Below are 20,513 nucleotides of genomic sequence, written 5' to 3'. Positions count from 1 at the left end.
GGTGATATAGCTTGGGTGATATTGCTTCTGATAAAACTTATAACATGCGCAAAACAAATGCACTCACCATTGTATGATCCATGCTTCTTTGTATCCGAGTTCATCCCATATCGAAGACGGTGCCCACGAGCGCCGACTTTTTTTTCTAATTGTTGTTTCGCCTATATTAATTCTAACACTCACAAAAATTCGTGGCCACATTGCTGCGTATTTCAAGATTTAGGCTTCTCAGTAGGAATGACGACCGCTAGCGAGCATTTTTCACGAGAGGAGTGCGCTGGCAAGAACGGACGGCAAGCACTCAGGCGGTGTTGCACCCAGTCGGCGTGCTAGCGACGCATAGAAGGAAAGAGTGAAAGGAAAGGGTGAACGAAGAATACGGCGTAAACGCCACTTTCCCCCGCTGGACCTAGCCCGAACGGGTTTTGGGGTGGCAGCGATGGAGGGCGACAAGGAGGACAATAGTGACCCCGCCGCTTTCCCCCATGCTTCCGAGAGCACCCAATTCCACACAGCAGCTTATGGCTGTCTGAACGCTTGACTGATAGCATTGACCAGGCTCACCTGGGTGCCTGAAGGAGAGGCAAGGGGGGGCTGAAGGACGGAAAGCTAGGCCGAAAAAAAAAATCCGGAATGCGCCGTGCCTATTAAAGGCAAAGACAAGAGGTTGTTGACACGCAAATGCTAAAACGTGCAATTAATTTTTTTTCTGTCAGGGGCATTCATACAAGGAGCTTACTACACATGCACGAACAAACAAATATATTAGAATAGGAGCATGATGTCGCTGCAACATGCCATGCATGCTAAACAAACAAACAATAGTTTCACTAATGCATATGCGCTCCATCTCGATGCAATATAAAACGGTTCCATCAGCTCTGAGGCACTGTAATTCTCGATTCTCCTCAGAATCCGGACCCACTAAAGCCGCGGAGCGTACATGCAAAAAATACAATGTGCAGGCAAATTCGCAATACCGTTGCTTCTTATGGAAAGCACAAGTTCTTATTCACGATCAATAAAGCAGCGGCTAAATTTATGCGACTTCCCCTGCTTGCTACGTGGTACACTGGCTTTTCTCTTTAGGGGACACATTTCGGTAAAGGAGAAGTGCAATAATGGCGGTGTACAATTCATGGAGTTGACATGGGAGCACATATTTTTGGTTCCTGCGCAGTGTGCCTGTGATCAGTGCGTTAGTTTTCAAAACACGTTTTTCAATCTCAGCAAGTCGTAAAGCACTAAAAGCCGACAAGGCGAAAATGAGCTTATTACGGGCCAATGTCCTCCAAAGAAAGCCAACTAGTAACCCATATTGGCAAACCCATACGAAAGTCGGTCCAATAATTCCCGCCTTGTTGAACGGCAGTGCCAATATTGTTTACTGACAGTGTAAAGTGGACCAACATTGGATCTCTATCAGAATGGCACAGCCAATATTGTTTACTTACTGTGTAAAGTGGGCCAACATTGGATCTCTATCAGAATGGCACAGCCAATATTGTTTACTGACTGTGTAAAGTGGGCCAACATTGGATCTCTATCAGAATGGCACAGCCAATATTGTTTACTGACTGTGTAATGTGGGCCAACGTTGGATCTCTTTCAGAATGGCACAGCCAATATTGGCGCCACGCTGTTAACCTTAGGCCAAGATTGGGCCAGGAACCAGAATGGCACTGCCAATATTGGAACCACGCTGTTAATCTTAGGCCGTCATTGGGCCAAGAAGTGCCAATATGTTTCCAACGTTGGCCCAACCTGACGTGCCGCCTGGGCTGTGATGCAGACAGTGGCGGTGATAACTTGACAACAGAGTGTAGGCTTGGATGAACAAGCCAAGAAAAGACCACCCACGAGATAGCGCCGTGTGACTTGAAGCAGCGAGAACGTGCCATTCCCGATGCGCTGTCGTGCCCAAGTTGCGCTGTTGATGGCTGGCATCTAAGGCTTCCGCACGCTGTGTTGATGGTAGTTGTCGCACGCCGGGTTGCCAGTTCTTGAGGCAAGCTTCGTTCAGAACCGGCTTCCACTGCTGTGATGCTCACAACGGTGGCGATAACTTGACACTAGAGTGTTAGCTTGGATAAACAAGCCAAGAACAGACTGGCCAGGAGATAGCGCCCTGTAACATGAAACAGCGTGAGCGTGCCATTCCCTATGCGCTCTCATGCCCATGGTGCGCCTTCGATGGCTGGTATTTAAGCATTGCGCACGCTGTGTCGACGGTAGTTGTCGCACGCCTGGGTTGCCAGTTGGTGAAGCAAGCTTCGTCCAGAAACGGCTTCCAGCGCAGTGAGGCAGACAGTGGCGGCAATAACTTGACACCAGAGTGTGGGCTTGGATGAACAAGCCAAGAACAGACCGCCCACGAGAAAGCGCCATGTAATATGAATCAGCATGAGCGAGCCATTGCCGATGCGCAGTCATGCACAAGTTGCGCTGTCGATGGCTGGAATTTAAGGCTTCCGCACGCTGTGTCGATGGTAGTGAAGCACGCCCGATTTGCCAGTTGAATAGGCAAGCTTCGTTCAGAACCGGCTTACAGTGTTGTGATGCAGACAGTGGCGGCGATAACTTGACACCGGAGCATTGGCTTGGATGAAGAAGCCAAGAACAGACCGACCAGGAGATAGCGCCTGGTAACATGAACCTGCGTGAGCGTGCGATTCCCGATGTGCTCTCATGCCCAAGGTGCGCTATCGATGGCTGGCATTTAAGGCTTCCGCACGCTGTGTCGATGGTAGTTATCGCACGCCTTGGTTGCCAGTTGGTGAAGCTAGCTTTGTACAGAACCGGCTTCCAGCACTGTGATGCAGACAGTGGCAGTGATAACTTGACAACAGAGTGTAGGCTTGGATGAACAAGCCAAGAACAGAACGCCCACGAGATTGCGCCGTGTAACTTGAAGCAGCGTGTGCGTGCCATTCCCGATGCGCTGTCGTGCGCAAGTTGCGCTGCCGGTGGCTGGCATTTAAGGCTTCCGCATGCTGTGTCGATGGTAGTTGTCGCACGCCTGATTTCCAGTTGATGAGGCAAGCTTCGTTCAGAACCGGCTTGCAGTGCTGTGATGCAGACAGTTGTGGCGATAACTTGACACCAGAGTGTTGGCTTGCATGAAGAAGCCAAGAACAGACCGCCTAGGAAATGTCGCCCTGTGACGTGAACCAGTGTGAGCGTGCCATTATTGATGAGCTCTCGTGCCCAAGGTGCGCGGCCTATGGCTGGCATTAAAGGCTTCCGCTCGGTTTGTGGATGGTAGTTGTCACACGTCCGGGTTGCCAGTTGGTGAGGGAAGCTTCGTTCGGAACCGGCTTAAAGCGCTCTTATGAAGACAGTGGCGGCCAGAACTTGACTCCAGAGTGTTGGCTTGGATGAACAAGCCAACCACATACCGGCCAGGAGATAGCGCCCTGTAACACGAACCAGCGTGAGCGTGCCATTCCCGATGCGCTCTCGTGCCGCAGGTGCACTGTCGATGGTTTGCATTTAAGGCTTCCGCACGCTGTGTCGATGGTAGTTGTCGCACGACGCTTTGCCGCATGGTGAGGCAAGCTTCATTCAGAACCGGCTTCCAGCGCTCTGATGCAGACAATGGCGGCGTTAACTTGATACCACTGTGTAGGCTTGGATGAACATGCCAAGAACAGACCTGCCAGCAGATAGCGCCATGTAACATGAACCAGCATGTGCGTGGCATTCCCGATGCGCAGTTGTGCACATGTTGCGCTGCCGATGGCTGGAATTTAAGGCTTCCGCATGCTGTGTCGATGGTAGTTGTCGCACGCCCGATTTGCCAGCTAATGAGGCAAGCTTCATTCAGAACAGACTTGCAGTGCTGTGATGCAGACAGTGCCGGTGATAACTTGACTCCAGAGAGAACACACCACTAACGAGATAGCGCCCCGTAACACGAACCAGCGTGAGCGTACCATTCCCGATGCGCTCTCGTGCCGCAGGTGCACTGTCGATGGTTTGCAGTTAAGGCTTCCGCACGCTGTGTCGATGAGAGTTGTCGCCCGATGCTTTGCCGCTTGGTGAGGCAAGCTTCATTCAGAACCGGCTTCCAGCGCTCTGATGCAGACAATGGTGGCGTTAACTTGATACCACTGTGTAGGCTTGAATGAACAAGCCAAGAACAGACCTGCCAGCAGATAGCGCCACGTAACATGAACCAGCATGTGCGTGGCATTCCCGATGCGCAGTCGTGCACAAGTTGCGCTTCAGATGGCTGGAATTTAAGGCTTCCGCACGCTTTGTCGATGGTAGTTGTCGCACGCTCGATTTGCCAGTTGATGAGGCAAGCTTCGTTCAGAACCGGCTTGCAGTGCTGTGATGGAGACAGTGGCGGCGGTAACTTTACACCAGTGTGTTGGCTAGGTTAAACAAGCGAAGAACAGACCGTCCAGGAGATAGCGCCCTGTAACATGAACCAGCGTCACCGTGCCATTCACGATGTGCTCTCTTGCGCGAGGTGGACTGTCGATAGTTCGCATTTAAGGCTTCCGTACGCTGTATCGATGCTAGTTGTCGCACGCCGGGTTGCCAGTTCTCGAGGCAAGCTTCGTTCAGAACCGGCTTCCACTGCTGTGATGCTCACAACGGCGGCGATAACTTGACACCAGGGTGCTGGCTTGGATGAAAAAGCCAAGAACAGACTGGCCAGGAGATAGCGCCCTGTTACATGAACCAGTCTGAGCGTGCCATTCCCTATGCACTCTCATGCCCAAGGTGCGCCTTCGATGGCTGGTATTTAAGCATTCCGCGCGCTGTGTCGATGGTAGTTGTCGCACGCCCGGGTTGCCAGTGGGTGAAGCAAGCTTCGTATAGAACCGGCTTCCAGCGCTGTTAGGCAGAGAGTGGCGGTGATAAATTGACAACAGATTGTAGGCTTGGATGAACAAGCCAAGAACAGACCGCCCACTAGAAAGCGCCATGTAAAATGAACCAGCATGAGCGTGCCATAGCCGATGCGAGATCGTGCACAAGTTGCGCTGTCGATGGCTGGAACTTAAGGCTTCGGCACGCTGTGTCGATGGTAGGTGTGGGACGCCCGATTTGCCAGTTGATGAGGCAAGCTTCGTTCAGAACCGACTTGCAGTGCTGCGATGCAGACAGTGGGGGCGATGTCTTGACACTAGAGCATCGGCTTTTATGAACAAGCCAAGAACAGGCCGACCAGGAGATAGCGCCCTGTAACATGAACCAGCGTGAGCATGCGATTCCCAATGCGCTCTCGTGCCCAAGGTGCGTTATGAATTGCTGGCATTTGAGGTTTCCGCACGCTTCGTCGACGGTAGTGGTCGCACGTTCGGGCTGGCAGTTGGTGAGGCAAACTTCGTTCAGAACCGGCTTGCAGTGCAGTGATGCAGGCAGTGGCGGCGATAACATGACAACAGAGCGTTGGCTTGGATGACCAAGCCGAGAACAGACCGTCCAGGAGATAGCGCCCTGTAACGTGAACCAGCGTCACTGTGCCATTCCCGATGCGCTCTCGTGCCCAAGGTGCACTGTCGATAGTTCGCATTTAAGGGTTCCGCGCGCTGTGTCGACGGTAGTTGTCGCACGCCCCGTTGCCAATTCTTGAGGCAAGCTTGGTTCAGGACCGGCTTCCACTGCTCTGATGCTGACAGTGGCGGCGATAACTTGACTCCAGAGTATTGGCTTGGACGAACAAGCCAAGAACAGACCGGCCAGGAGATAGCACCCTGTATAATAAACCAGCCTGAGCGTTCAATTCCCATTGCGCTCTCATGCATAAAGCAAACTGTCGATGGCTGGCATTTAAGCATTCCGCACGCTGTGTCGATGGTAGTTGTCGCACGCCAGGGTTGCCAGTTGGTGAAGAAGCTTCGTACAGAACCGGCTTCTAGAACTGTGATGCAGGCAGTGGTGGTGATAACTTGACAAAAGATTGTAGGCTTGGATGAACAAGCCAAGAACAGACCGCCCACTAGAAAGCGCCATGTAATATGAACCAGCGTGAGCGTGCCATTGCCGATGCGAGATCGTGCACAAGTTGCGCTGTCGATGGCTGGAACTTAAGGCTTCGGCACGCTGTGTCGATGGTAGGTGTGGGACGCCCCATTTGCCAGTTGATGAGGCAAGCTTCGTTCAGAACCGACTTGCAGTGCTGCGATGCAGACAGTGGGGGCGATATCTTGACACTAGAGCATCGGCTTTTATGAACAAGCCAAGAACAGGCCGACCAGGAGATAGCGCCCTGTAACATGAACCAGCGTGAGCGTGCGATTCCCAATGCGCTCTCGTGCCCAAGGTGCACTGTCCATAGTTCGCATTTAATGCTTCCACACTCAGTGTCGATGGTAGTTGTCGCACGCCGGGTTGCCAGTTCTTGAGGCACGCTTCGTTCAGGACCGGCTTCCACTGCTCTGATGCTGACAGTGGCGCGATAACTTGGATAACGATTGGCTTGGATGAACAAGCCAAAAACAGGCCGGCCAGGAGATAGCACCCTGTAAAATAAACCAGCGTGAGCGTGCCATTCCCATTGCGCTCTCCTGCATAAAGTACACTATCGATGCCTGGCATTTAATCATTCCGAACGCTGTGTCGATGGTAGTTGTCGCACGCCAGGGTTGCGAGTTGATGAAGAAGCTGCGTACAGAACCGGCTTCTAGCACTGTGATGCAGACAGTGGCGGTGATAACTTGCCAACAGAGTGTAGGCTTGGATGAACAAGCCAAGAAAAGACCACCCACGAGATAGCGCCGTGTGACTTGAAGCAGCGAGAACGTGCCATTCCCGATGCGCTGTCGTGCGCAAGTTGCGCTGTTGATGGCTGGCATCTAAGGCTTCCGCACGCTGTGTTGATGGTAGTTGTCGCACGCCGGGTTGCCAGTTCTTGAGGCAAGCTTCGTTCAGAACCGGCTTCCACTGCTGTGATGCTCACAACGGTGGCGATAACTTGACACTAGAGGGTTGGCTTGGATAAACAAGCCAAGAACAGACTGGCCAGGAGATAGCGCCCTGTAACATGAAACAGCGTGAGCGTGCCATTCCCTATGCGCTCTCATGCCCATGGTGCGCCTTCGATGGCTGGTATTTAAGCATTGCGCACGCTGTGTCGACGGTAGTTGTCGCACGCCTGGGTTGCCAGTTGGTGAAGCAAGCTTCGTCCAGAAGCGGCTTCCAGCGCAGTGAGGCAGATAGTGGCGGCGATAACTTGACATCAGAGTGTGGGCTTGGATGAACAAGCCAAGAACAAACCGCACACGAGAAAGCGCCATGTAATATGAATCAGCATGAGCGAGCCATTGCCGATGCGCAGTCATGCACAAGTTGCGCTGTCGATGGCTGGAATTTAAGGCTTCTGCACGCTGTGTCGATGGTAGTGAAGCACGCCCGATTTGCCAATTGATGAGGCAAGCTTCGTTCGGAAGCGGCTTACAGTGTTGTGATGCAGACAGTGGCGACGATAACTTGACACCGGAGCATTGGCTTTGATGAAGAAGCCAAGAACAGACCGACCAGGAGATAGCGCCTTGTAACGTGAACCAGCGTGAGCGTGCGATTCCCGATGTGCTCTCATGCCCAAGGTGCGCTATCGATCGCTGGCATTTAAGGCTTCCGCACGCTGTGTCGATGGTTGTTGTCGCATGCCAGGCTTGCGAGTTGGTGATGAAGTTTCGTACAGAACCGGCTTCCGGCGCTGTGATGCACACAGTGGCGGTGATAACTTGACAATAGAGTGTAGGCTTGGATGAACAAGCCAAGAACAGACCACCCACGAGATAGCCCCGTGTAGCTTGAAGCTGCGTGAGCGTGCCATTCCCGATGCGCTGTCGTGCCCAAGTTGCGCTGTCGATGGCTAGGGTTTAAGGCTTCCGCATGCTTTGTCGACGGTAGTTGTCGCACGCCCGGGTTGCCATTTGATGAGGCAAGCTTCGTTCAGAACCGGCTTTCACTGCTATGATTCTGACAATGGCGGCGATAACTTGACGCCAGTATGTTGGCTTGGATGAACAAGCCAAGAACAGACCGGCCAGGAGATAGCGCCCTGTAACATGAACCAGCGTGAGCGTGCCATTCCCAATGCGCTCTCGTGCCCAAGGTGCGCCTTCAATGGCTGGCATTTAAGCATTCCGCAGGCTTTGTCGATTGTAGTTGTCGCACGCCCAGGTTGCCAGTTGGCGAAGCAAGCTTCGTACACAACCGGCTTCCAGCGCTGTGAGGCAGAGAGTGGCGGTGATAACTTGGCAACAGAATGTAGGCTTGGATGAACAAGCCAAGAACCGACCGCCCACGAGAAAGCGCCATGTAATATGAACCAGCATGAACGTGCCATTGCCGATGCGAGGTCGTGCACAAGTTGCGCTGTCGATGGCTGGAATTTAAGGCTTCGGCACTCTGTGTCGAATGTAGGTGTGGCACGCCCGATTTGCCAGTTGATGAGGCAAGCTTCTTTCAGAACCGACTTGCAGTGCTGTGATGCAGACAGCGGCGGCGATAACTTGACACGAGAGCATCGGCTTGGATGAACAAGCCAAGAACAGACCGACCAGGAGACAGCGCCCTGTAACATGAACCACCGTGAGCATGCGATTCCCAATGCGCTCTCGTGCCCAAGGTGCGTTACGAATTGCTGGCATTTGAGGTTTCCGCACGCTTTGTCGACGGTAGTGGTCGCACGTTCGGGCTGGCAGTTGGTGAGGCAAACTTCGTTCAGAACCGGCTTGCAGTGCAGTGATGCAGGCAGTGGCGGCGATAACATGACAACAGAGCGTTGGCTTGGATGACCAAGCCGAGAACAGACCGTCCAGGAGATAGCGCCCTGTAACGTGAACCAGCGTCACTGTGCCATTCCCGATGCGCTCTCGTGCCCAAGGTAGACTGTTGATAGTTCGCATTTAAGGGTTCCGCGCGCTGTGTCGATGGTAGTTGTCGCACGCCCCGTTGCCAATTCTTGAGGCAAGCTTGGTTCACGACCGGCTTCCACTGCTCTGATGCTGACAGTGGCGGCGATAACTTGACACCAGAGTATTCGCTTGGACGAACAAGCCAAGAACAGACCGCCCAGGAGACAGCACCCTGTATAATAAACCAGCCTGAGCGTTCCATTCCCATTGCGCTCTCCTGCATAAAGCAAACTGTCGATGGCTGGCATTTAAGCATTCCGCACGCTGTGTCGATGGTAGTTGTCGCACGCCAGGGTTGCCAGTTGGTGAAGAAGCTTCGTACAGAACCGGCTTCTAGCACTGTAATGCAGGCAGTGGTGGTGATAACTTGACAACAGATTGTAGGCTTGGATGAACAAGCCAAGAACAGACCACCCATGAGATAGCGCCGTGTAACTTGAAGCAGCGTGAGCGTGTCATTCCCGATGCGCATTCGTGCACAAGTTGCGCTGTTGATGGCTGGAATTTAAGGCTTCCGCACGCTGTGTCGATGATAGTTGTGGCACTCTCGATTTGGCAGCTGATGAGGCAAGCTTCATTCAGAACCGGTTTGCAGTGCTGTGATGGAGACAGTGCCGGCGATAACTTTACACCAGAGCGTTGGCTTGGTTGAACAAGCCAAGAAGAGACCGTCCAGGAGATAGTGCCCTGTAACATTAAGCAACATGAGCGTGCCATTCCCGATGCGCTCTTGTGCCCAAGGTGTGCTGTTGATGGCTGGCATCTAAGGCTTCCGCACGCTATGTTTATGGTAGTTGTCGCACGCCTGGGTTCCCAGTTGGCGAAGCAAGCTTCGTAGAGAACCGGCTTCCAGCGCTGTCATGCAGACAGCGGCGGTGACAACTTGACAACAGAGTGTAGGCTTGGATGAACAAGCCAAGAACAGACCGGCCAGGAGATAGCGCCCTGTAACATGAACCGTCATGAGCGTGCCATTTCCGATGCGCTCTCGTGCCCAAGGTGCGCTGTTGATGGCTGGCATCTAAGGCTTCCGCACGCTGTGTTTATCGTAGTTGTCGCACGCCGGGTTGCCAGTTCTTGAGGCAAGCTTCGTTCAGAACCGGCTTCCACTGCTATGATGCTTACAACGGCGGCGATAACTTGACACCAGAGTGCTGGCTTGGATGAGCAAGCCAAGAACAGTCCGACCAGGAGATAGCGCCCTTGTTATATATGGCGCCGTTTCCTGAGGCTACTTCAAGTTCCCCAGACCACATCGAATCGCAGCACAGCTAATTGAGGAATGCAGATGCAGGAAAGCACATTCCAGAGGAGCGCCCGAGCAAACAAGTTGAACGCCACGAGACACGTGCAAACAAGTTTGCGGCCACCAGGTCGTGTGCCGCCGAGGAGCTATTCAATGCTTGAGTTTTCCAGAAAGCGAGGGGATAACACGGCATTGTTGGAAGTAAAGTGGGTGCCAAACCAAGACGGCGGTAATACGCCGTGACAGCCGGACGTGCCGGGAAGGCCCAAGCGTACCTCTTCATCGCCTTTGAATAAGAAATTTGCTACCGCTGCGCGGCCGTAGCACCGGGAGCAGGTGGGTCCTCGAACAATGGAGCATGAGCACCCCCCCCTTCTCCTCTGAAGAAGCGCATTGCACCACTGCGAGGCAAGACCGCAGAGAGCCGCCGGGTGTGACAACGCGATACGGGCGCCAACCATTGGCTGAAAATTGCGTCATCTGAGCGGACTCTCCCATTGGTCAAACATGATGCGACTTCTAGTGCTCGAAGGGTTTATAAGAAGCATTCCAGAGAGACCAGAGCGTTCCCTGATTCCCTGATTCACCTCTCTCGAACTTCTTGCCGCGGGCCGCAGCGTCTGAGTTGCTGCCGGCCCGTAATGACTGTACGACTGTTACTTGAGTCTCACCTCTCTGTATATAATGTAAAATAAATCCTCCCAAGTTTGGTTTTCATCCCGAAGTCCGTTCTGAGCCCCTACATCTGGTGGCAGCGGTAGGATCGCCTCCGAATGCAACAGCTGGTGGCAGCGCTACGGATAAACTTTCGTCGAGAGAGATCCTGAGGAACCGGGAAGAGCGAAGAAGAGAAAGCCTTCGTCGAAAGAGGTCCGAAGAAACTGGGAGTAGCGAAGAAGGAGCGAGCCTTCGACCCAGGGAGTCCGGAGGAACCGTGAACAGCGGACGAATGAACCGGATGGCAGGGTGCTGCAACCGTAAGTGAGCGCGTGGTTTTTTTCCTTATGATTCGCCAGACTCAAATGTTGTGTGTTCATTTTGATAGTTCTGGGAATCGGGAGTTTGATGCATTGTGTGTTTCCACAAATTAATTAAGGAAAACAGTTTTAACCACCTGTCGGGGCAGCTGCCATGGATCTTAGAAGGTTGACGAGGTTAGACTTGTTGTTGGTGTGCGACGATTTGGGAGTTGAGGCGGACGAATGGATGAAAACGCCAGCTATCACAAAGGCGATTAACGATAGTGGCAATGATGACAAAAGCATTGAGCTTGCTTGGGAGGTGATACAGGAGCCACGGGAGCGTGAGCGTCGTGAACTTTGGAGTGAGCGTAAGCGTGAAGAACGCGAGAATGAACGGAAGCATGAGCTTCAAGAACTTACTCTTAGGTGTGAGCGTCACGAACGTGAGAATGAACGTGAACGTGAGTATCAGGAACGTAAGCTTGAGCGTGAGCGAGAGAGATAAGGCAGCACTGATCAAAGAGATACAGCATTGTGATCAGTTATTGGCACAGAGACAACGGCTGTCTGAGAATTCTGTAGGAAGTACAGAGCGGAATAATGAGGAAGTGTCTAGCAGATTTTCGCCAAAAGCCGACGAGAAGATTAGTGCCTGTGAGATCGGCTGCCGATTTATAAGTGAAGGGAAAACGCTAGCTGCTAACGATGCCTTAGTGGCAACAGAGGCCGTTAAAGGCCGCAGTGCGAGCGACGAGGTGCTGTGCCAACAGATGAGTGTAGAAACAGCTAGGCCAGCTGCGAACAAATTGGCACAGTTACCGCGTGTGTGCGTCGCTGGTAATGTTAGCGAAGTTGCTAGCGAAGTAAAGGGTACTGTTGACGCGACAGATGCGAGCACCCATGTTAGGTCAGATCTGCGTGCAGAAGTGAAGTGCGAACTGAGCGATGCAGTTGAGAGTAGTTCTCGGGATGGCGAGCTCCGTAGTCCACGAGAGAACAACTGCATTGTTCAGGGATCGGTGCGGCTCTCCGCCAGTCTAGATAGCCTAGATAGGGATGATTCCGTTGTTAATCATTCGGACTGTGCGCGTGAGACAGCGATCGATACCGACGGGCTGTGTGTCGATGCACAGCGTGCGCTGGACATTGTAGTAGAGGGCAGTTCGCAAGAGTGCGAGTTGTCTAACTCGAGTAAAGCCTGCTGCATTGTGCCAGAGTCGGTTGGGCTGTCCGCCAGTCGAGGCAACGTGAGAGTAGATTTAAATGTAAATCACTCAGACTGTGCGGGTAAGAGACCGATCCGGGCCGACGAAATGTGTACCGGCCAGCACGAGGCACGAGAAGGCGACAGGAAAGCGAGTGCAAAGAGAAAGCGCAGTAAAAAGAAGCGCGGTAAAGACCGAAAGACGGTAACTAATGTAGCACCGCCAAAGATGGCGAGAAACCCAAAAGGGCAGGGCGCGAGGAAGAAGGTGCGGTCGTCACGGACGATGTTGACGCATCGAAAACGTTCGAGCCACCGGTCAAAAGCGGACGGCGAAGCATGTTCTGCACGGACGCGCACAAAGGGCACGGGGCAGTTAAACTCCTCGTCGTTCCGTAGTTCTTTTCATAGCTCAGCGTGCAGTTCGAAGAAACGCAAGGTGGCAGGACGAGACCAGGTAGGGAGTAGCGACGCGTTCAATCGAGTTTGTGTTGAAAGCGGGGCGCGAGGACGCAAATTGGCAGGGGACTGTAACGTCTTGAAAGAGCTGATAGTGAGTCAGCCCTTTTGTTGTTCCTCCGTAGCTAGACAAGCTTTGAAACCGCGACCACCTCGAGACAGACTGAAAGTATGAGTCAGTCGAAAACGTTTGGAAAGGGAGGCCAAGAGCGCTTCCGTAGAAATGAAGTGTCTTGTTTTTTATTTTGAGCATCAGAAAGTTTTTCGCGAATTGAGACTAGGATTTCTTTCAATGTGTAAGGTTTGAGCTTTGTTTATGTTTTCGTTCGAGAAGCTCGAGATTTGAAAGATGTGTTTTAAGTAAACCTGTAGTCTCGCGAGATGCTCATTAATAAGTAAATAGGCTTTCTTTTTTTGTGCGTGAGTAACCTGAAGGTCAAGGTTATCGTCGAAAGGCCTATGGTAACGCGCGTGAGTTTTATTTAACCTTCTTTCTTTTTAAGTGTTTTTTTGAATTTTCGAAGGTTAAGCGCGTAGTTTTCAGTGAGTGTGTGATTTGCGCTGAGAAGCGTTCTTAGTTCCATTAGCGCATGTCCTGTGTGGACGGAAGGGAGCAGATTTATGACTGGGTTGCTCGTGTGTGTTGAGGGCAGCCGTATTCTGACTTCTCTGATAAGTATGCGTGGAACGAGTTATTAAAAGACGCATGATTTTAAGGGTTCTGCGGAGTGTGTAAGTCCCGCAAGTTTAATTGTTCGTTTATGTCACGTGTCCTGTAGGACTTGCGGGGAAGAAACGTGAGTAAGCGTAAATGAAAAGATTGCCTGCAACACAAGTACGCGGTATGTTTATTGACCACAAGGCTAGTGCGCTTGTGATTACGCACTTGTGAGGTTGACCACATTGTTCAGTGGCACCAATACGTGCGATAAGTACGCCACTGCGATAGATTGGAAACATGCTGTTCGTGTAGTCAGGCCACTTAAGTTATGTTCGGCTGTTTTCATTTGTTGTTTGCATCGTCAACGACCCTTTGTTTTGCAACAACAATAGTACTCTGGTCTTGTCGGCAATCGAGGAGAAATGGATAGCTGTTTGGAAGGGTGGTTGGAACTGCTTAGTCAAAATTGGGGAAATAAAAGATCAGGGTTCATTTTGACTCAGTAATAGCCTGGCGAGTCAGGGGTGAATAGCCTGCGCTTACACGTGGGGCAGCGCTGTGTTGTTTTGTTTGTTTGACGTATGTTCTCCAGGGCCCAGGATCGCGAAGTTCGTCAAACGAGGCTCGACGCCAATACCCCGCAGGTTCTTTCAGCGTTCCTCATGGCCAGCGAATTGAGTTCACCGGCCATTCAGAACAACCGGGGCGAAGACGAGCTGTTAGATATGGCGCCGTTTCCTGAGGCTATTTCGAGTTCCCCAGACCACATCGAATCGCAGCACAGCTAATTGAGGAATGCAGAAGCAGGAAAGCACATTCCACAGGAGCGCCCGAGCAAACAAGTTGAAGGCTACAAGACACGCGCAAACAAGTTTGCGGCCACCAGGTCGTGTGCCGCCGAGGAGCTATTCAATGCTTGAGTTTTCCAGAAAGCGAGGGGATAACACGGCATTGTGGGAAGTAAAGTGGGTGCCAAACCAAGACGGCGGTAATACACCGTGACAGCCGGACGTGCCGGGAAGGCCCAAGCGTATCTCTTCATCGCCTTTGAAGAAGAAATTTGCTACCGCTGCGCGGCCGTAGCACCGGGAGCAGGTGGGTCCTCGGACAATGGAGCATGAGCACCCCCCCCCTTCTCCTCTGAAGAAGCGCATTGCACCACTGCGAGGCAAGACCGCAGAGAGCCGCCGGGTGTGACAACGCGATACGGGCGCCAACCATTGGCTGAAAATTGCGTCATCTGAGCGGACTCTCCCATTGGTCAAACATGACGCGACTTCCAGTGCTCGAAGGCTGTATAAGAAGCATTCCAGAGAGACCAGAGCGTTCCCTGATTCCCTGATTCACCTCTCTCGAACTTCTTCCCGCAAGCCGCAGCGTCCGAGTTGCTGCCGGCCCGTAATGACTGTACGACTGTTACTTGAGTCTCACCTCTGTATATATTGTAAAATAATTCCTCCCAAGTTTGGTTTTCATCCCGAAGTCCGTCCCTCAACCCCTACACCCTGTAACATGAACCAGCGTGAGCGTGCCATTCCCTATGCACTCTCATGCTCAACGTGCCCCTTCGATGGTTGGTATTTAAGCATTCCGCACGCTGTGTCGATGGTAGTTGTCGCACGCCTGGGTTGCCAGTTGGTGAAGCAAGCTTCGTAGAGAACCGGCTTCTAGCGCTGTCATGCAGACAGTGGCCGTGACAACCTGACAACAGAGTGTAGGCTTGGATGAACAAGCCAAGAACAGACCGGCCAGGAGATAGTGCCTTGTAACATGAACGAACATGAACGTGCCATTCCCGATGCGCTCTCGTGCCCAAGGTGCGCTGTTGATGGCTGGCATCTAAGGCTTCCGCACGCTGTGTCGATGGTAGTTGTCGCACGCCCGGGTTGCCAGTTGGTGAGGCAAGCTTCGTTGAGAACTGGCTTCCAGCGCTGTGATGCACACAGTAGCGGCTATAACTTGAGACCAGAGTGTTGGCTCGGATGAACAAGCCAAGAACAGACCGTCCAGGAGACAGCGCCCTGTAACACGAACCAGCGTGAGCGTACCATTCCCGATGCGCTCTCATGCCGCAGGTGCACTGTCGATGGTTCGCATTTAAGGCTTCCGCACGCTGTGTTGATGGTAGTTGTCGCACGCTGGGTTGCCAGTTCTTGAGGCAAGCTTCGTTCAGAACCGGTTTCCACTGCTGTGATGCTGACAACGGTGGCGATAACCTGACACCAGAGTGTTGGCTTGGATGAAGAAGCCAAGAACAGACCGGCGAGGAGATAGCGCCCTGTGACATGAACCAGCGTGAGCGTGCCATTCCCTATGCGCTCTCATGCCCAAGGTGCGCCTTCGATGGCTGGTATTTAAGTATTCTGCACGCTGTGTCGATCGTAGTTGTCGCACGCCTGGGTTGCCAGTTGGTGAAGCAAGTTTCGTACAGAACCGGCTTCCAGCGCTGTGATGCAGACAGTGGCGGTGACAACTTGACAACAGAGTGTAGGCTTGGATGAACAAGCCAAGAACAGACCGGCCAGGAGATAGCGCCCTGTAACATGAACCAGCGTGAGCGTGCTATTCCCTATGCGCATTCGTGCACAAGTTGCGCTGTCGATGGCTGGAATTTAAGGATTCAGCACATTGTGTCGATGGTAGTTGTTGCACGCCCGGGTAGCCAGTTGATGAGGCAAGCTTTATTCATAATCTGCTCTCAGCATACTGATGCAGAAAGTGGTGGCGATACCTTGACACCAGTGTGTTGGCTTGGATGAAGAATTCAGCAGACCGCCCAGGAGAAAGTCTCATGTAACATGAACCAGCTTGTGCTTGGCATTCCCGATGCGCTCTCGTGCCCAAGTTGCACTGTCGATGGTTGGCATTTAAGGCTTCCGCACGTTGTGTCGATGGTAGTTGTCGCACGCCTGATTTCCAGTTGATGAGGCAAGCTCCGTTCAGAACCGGCTTGCAGTGCTATGATGCAGACGGTTGTGGCGGTAACTTGACACCAGAGTGTTGGCTTGGATGAAGAAGCCAAGAACAGACCGCCTAGGAGATAGCGCCCTGTGACATTTACCAGTCTGAGCGTGCCATTATTGATGAGCTCTCGTGCCCAAGGTGCGCCGTCTGTGGCTGGCATTAAAGGCTTCCGCTCGGTTCGTCGATGGTAGATGTCGCACGTCCGGGTTGCCAGTTGGTGAGGGAAGCTTCGTTCAGAACCGGCTTCCACTGCTGTGATGCTGACAACGGCAGCGATAACTTGACACCAGGGTGCTGGCTTGGATGAACAAGCCAAGAACAGACTGGCAAGGAGATAGCGCCCTGTTACATGAACCAGTCTGAGCGTGCCATTCCCTATGCACTCTCATGCCCAAGGTGCGCCTTCGATGGCTGGTATTTAGGTATTCTGCACGCTGTGTCGATCGTAGTTGTCGCACGCCTGGGTTGCCAGTTGGTGAAACAAGTTTCGTACAGAACCGGCTTCCAGCGCTGTGATGCAGACAGTGGCGGTGACAACTTGACAACAGAGTGTAGGCTTGGATGAACAAGCCAAGAACAGACCGGCCAGGAGATAGCGCCCTGTAACATGAACCAGCGTGAGCGTGCTATTCCCTATGCGCATTCGTGCACAAGTTGCGCTGTCGATGGCTGGAATTTAAGGATTCAGCACATTGTGTCGATGGTAGTTGTTGCACGCCCGGGTAGCCAGTTGATGAGGCAACCTTTATTCATAATCTGCTCTCAGCATACTGATGCAGAAAGTGGTGGCGATACCTTGACACCAGTGTGTTGGCTTGGATGAAGAATTCAGCAGACCGCCCAGGAGAAAGTCTCATGTAACATGAACCAGCTTGTGCTTGGCATTCCCGATGCGCTGTCGTGCCCAAGTTGCACTGTCGATGGTTGGCATTTAAGGCTTCCGCACGTTGTGTCGATGGTAGTTGTAGCACGCCAAGGTTGCCAGTTGGTGAAGAAGCTTCGTACAGAACCGGCTTCTAGCAATGTGATGCAGACAGTGGTGGTGACAACTTGACAACAGAGTATAGGCTTGGATGAACAAGCCAAGAACAGACCACCCATGAGGTAGCGCCGGGTAACTTGAAGCAGCGTGAGCGTGCCATTCCCGATGCGCTGTCGATGGCTTGCATTTAAGCATTCCGCACGCTGTGTCGATGGTAGTTGTCGCACGCCTGGGTTGCCAGTTGGTGAAGCAAGCTTCTTACAGAACCGGCTTCCAGCGCTGTGATGCAGACAGTGGCGGTGATAACTTGACAACAGAGTGTAGGCTTGGATGAACAAGCCAAAAGCATCAGAACTTCAGTTTGGCCTAGTTGGTATTTACTGCAAATCATAGTGACCGCAAAAAAGACGGGGACAGAGGAAGAAAACACATAAACAGCACGGCGGTAACGATGTAACTGATGAGGGATTCTTCGTTTGGGGACACGACGGACGAGGGAACACAGAAAAAGGGGCCAACTGTACGAGATATATGCTTCAGAAGAACTTCTGTTTGGCCTAGTTGGTATTTACTGCAAATCATATGGACCGCAAAAAAGACGGGGACAGAGGAAGAAAACACATAAACAGCACAGGCGGTAACGATGTAACTGATGAGGGATTCTTCGTTTGGGGACACGACGGACGAGGGAACACAGAAAGAGGGGCCAGCTGTACGAGATATATGCTTCAGAAGAACTTCAGTTTGGCCTAGTTGGTATTTACTGCAAATCTTATTGACCGCAAAAAAAGACGGGGACAGGGGAAGAAAACACATAAACAGCACGGGCGGTAACGATGTAACTGATGAGGGGTTCTTGAGAATGAGAACGATGAGAATCCCTCATCGGTTACATCGTTACCGCCCGTGCTGTTTATGTGTTTTCTTCCTCTGTCCCCGTCTTTTTTGCGGTGAATATGATTTGAAGCCAAGAGCAGACCGCCCTCGAGAAAGCGCCTATAACATGAACCATCCTGAGCGTGCCATTCCCTATGCACTCTCATGCCTAAGGTGCGCCTTCGATTGCTGGTATTTAAGCATTGCGCGCGCTGTGTCGATGGTAGTTGTCGCACGCCTGGGTTGCCAGTTGGTGAAGCAAGCTTCGTACAGGACCGGCTTCCAGCACTGTCATGCAGACAGTGGTGGTGACAACTTGACAACAGAGTGTAGGCTTGGATGAACAAGCCAAGAACAGACCGGCCAGGAGATATCGCCCCGTAACATGAACCAAGATGAGCGTGCCATTCACGATGCGCTCTCGTGCCCAAGGTGCGCTGTTGATGGCTGGCATCTAAGGCTTCCGCACGCTGTGTCGATGGTAGTTGTCGCACGCCCAGGTTGCCATTCGTGAGGCAAGCTTCGTTGAGAACTGGCTTCCAGCGCTGTGATGCACACAGTAGCGGCGATAACTTGACACCAGAGTGTTGGCTTGGATGAAGAAGCCAAGAACAGACTGTTCAGGAGATAGCGCCGTGTAACACGAACCAGCGTGAGCATACCATTCCCGATGCGCTCTAGTGCCGCAGGTGCACTGTCGATGGTTCGCATTTAAGGCTTCCGCAGGCTGTGTCGATGGTAGTTGTCGCACGACGCTTTGCCACTTGGTGAGGCAAGCTTCATTCAGTACCGGCTTCCAGCGCTCTGATGCAGACAATGGCGGCGTTAACTTGATGCCACTGTGTAGGCTTGGATGCACAAGCCAAGAACAGACCTGCCAGCAGATAGCGCCATGTAATATGAACCAGCATGAACGTGCCATAGGCGATGCGCAGTTGTGCACAGGTTGCGCTGTCGATGGCTGGATTTTAAGGCTTCCGCACGCTGTGTCGATGGTAGTTGTCGCACGCCCGGGTAGCCAGTTGGTGAGACAAGCTTTATTCATAACCTACTCGCAGCATAGTGATGCAGACAGTGGCGGCGATAACTTGACACCAGAGTGTGGGCTTGGATGAACAAGCCAAGAACAGACCGTCCACGAGAAAGCGCCATCTAATATGAACCAGCATGTGTGTGGCATTCCCGATGCGCAGTTGTGCACAAGTTGCGCTGTCGATGACTGGATTTTAAGGCTTCCGCACGTTGTGTCGATGGTAGTTGTTGCACGCCCGATTTGCCAGTTGATGAGGCATGCTTCGTTCAGAACCGGCTTGCAGTGTTGTGATGCAGACAGTGGCGGCGATAACTTGACACCAGAGCATTAGCTTGGATGAACAAGTGAAGAACAGACCGACCAGGAGATAGCGCCTTGTAACATGAACGAGCGTGAGCGTGTCATTGCCGATGCGCAGTCGTGCACAAGTTGCGCTATCGGTGGCTGGAAGTCAAGGCTTCCGCATGCTGTTTCGATGGTAGTTGTACCACGCCCGGGTACCCAGTTGGCGAGACAAGCTTTATTCATAACCTGCTCGCAGCATAGTGATGCAGAAAGTGGCGCCGATACCTTGACACCAGTGTGTTGGCTTGGATGAACTCAACAGACCGCCCAGGAGAAAGTCACATGTAACATGAACCAGCTTGTGCGTGGCATTCCCGATGCGCTGTCGTGCCCAAGTTGCGCTGTCGATGGTGGGCATTTAAGGATTCCGTACGTTGTGTCGATGGTAGTATCCGCACGCCTGATTTCCAGTTGATGAGGCAAGCTTCGTTCAGAACCGGCTTGCAGTGCAGTGATACAGACAGTTGTGGCGATAACTTGACACCAGAGTGTTGGCTTGGATGAAGAAGCCAAGAACAGACCGCCTAGGAGATAGCGCCCTGTGACATGAACCAGTGTGAGCGTGCCATTATTGATGAGCTCTCGTGCCCAAGGTGCGCCGCCTATGGCTGGCATTAAAGGCTTCCGCTCGGTTTGTGGATGGTAGTTGTCGCACGTCCGGGTTGCGAGTTGGTGAGGGAAGCTTCGTTCAGAACCGGCTTAAAGCGCTGGTATGAGGACCGTGGCGGCCACAACTTGACTCCAGAGTGTTGGCTTGGATGAACAAGCCAACCACAGACCGGCCAGGAGATAGCGCCCTGTAACAGGAACCAGCGTGAGCGTACCATTCCCCATGCGCTCTCGTGCCGCAGGTGCACTGTCGATGGTTCGCAGTTAAGGCTTCCGCACGCTGTGTTGAT

Source organism: Dermacentor albipictus, chromosome 1 (assembly GCF_038994185.2).
Source record: "Dermacentor albipictus isolate Rhodes 1998 colony chromosome 1, USDA_Dalb.pri_finalv2, whole genome shotgun sequence".
NCBI lineage: Eukaryota > Metazoa > Arthropoda > Arachnida > Ixodida > Ixodidae > Dermacentor > Dermacentor albipictus.
The sequence above is the reverse complement of the archived record's forward strand: the minus strand, read 5'-3'. Positions refer to the sequence as shown.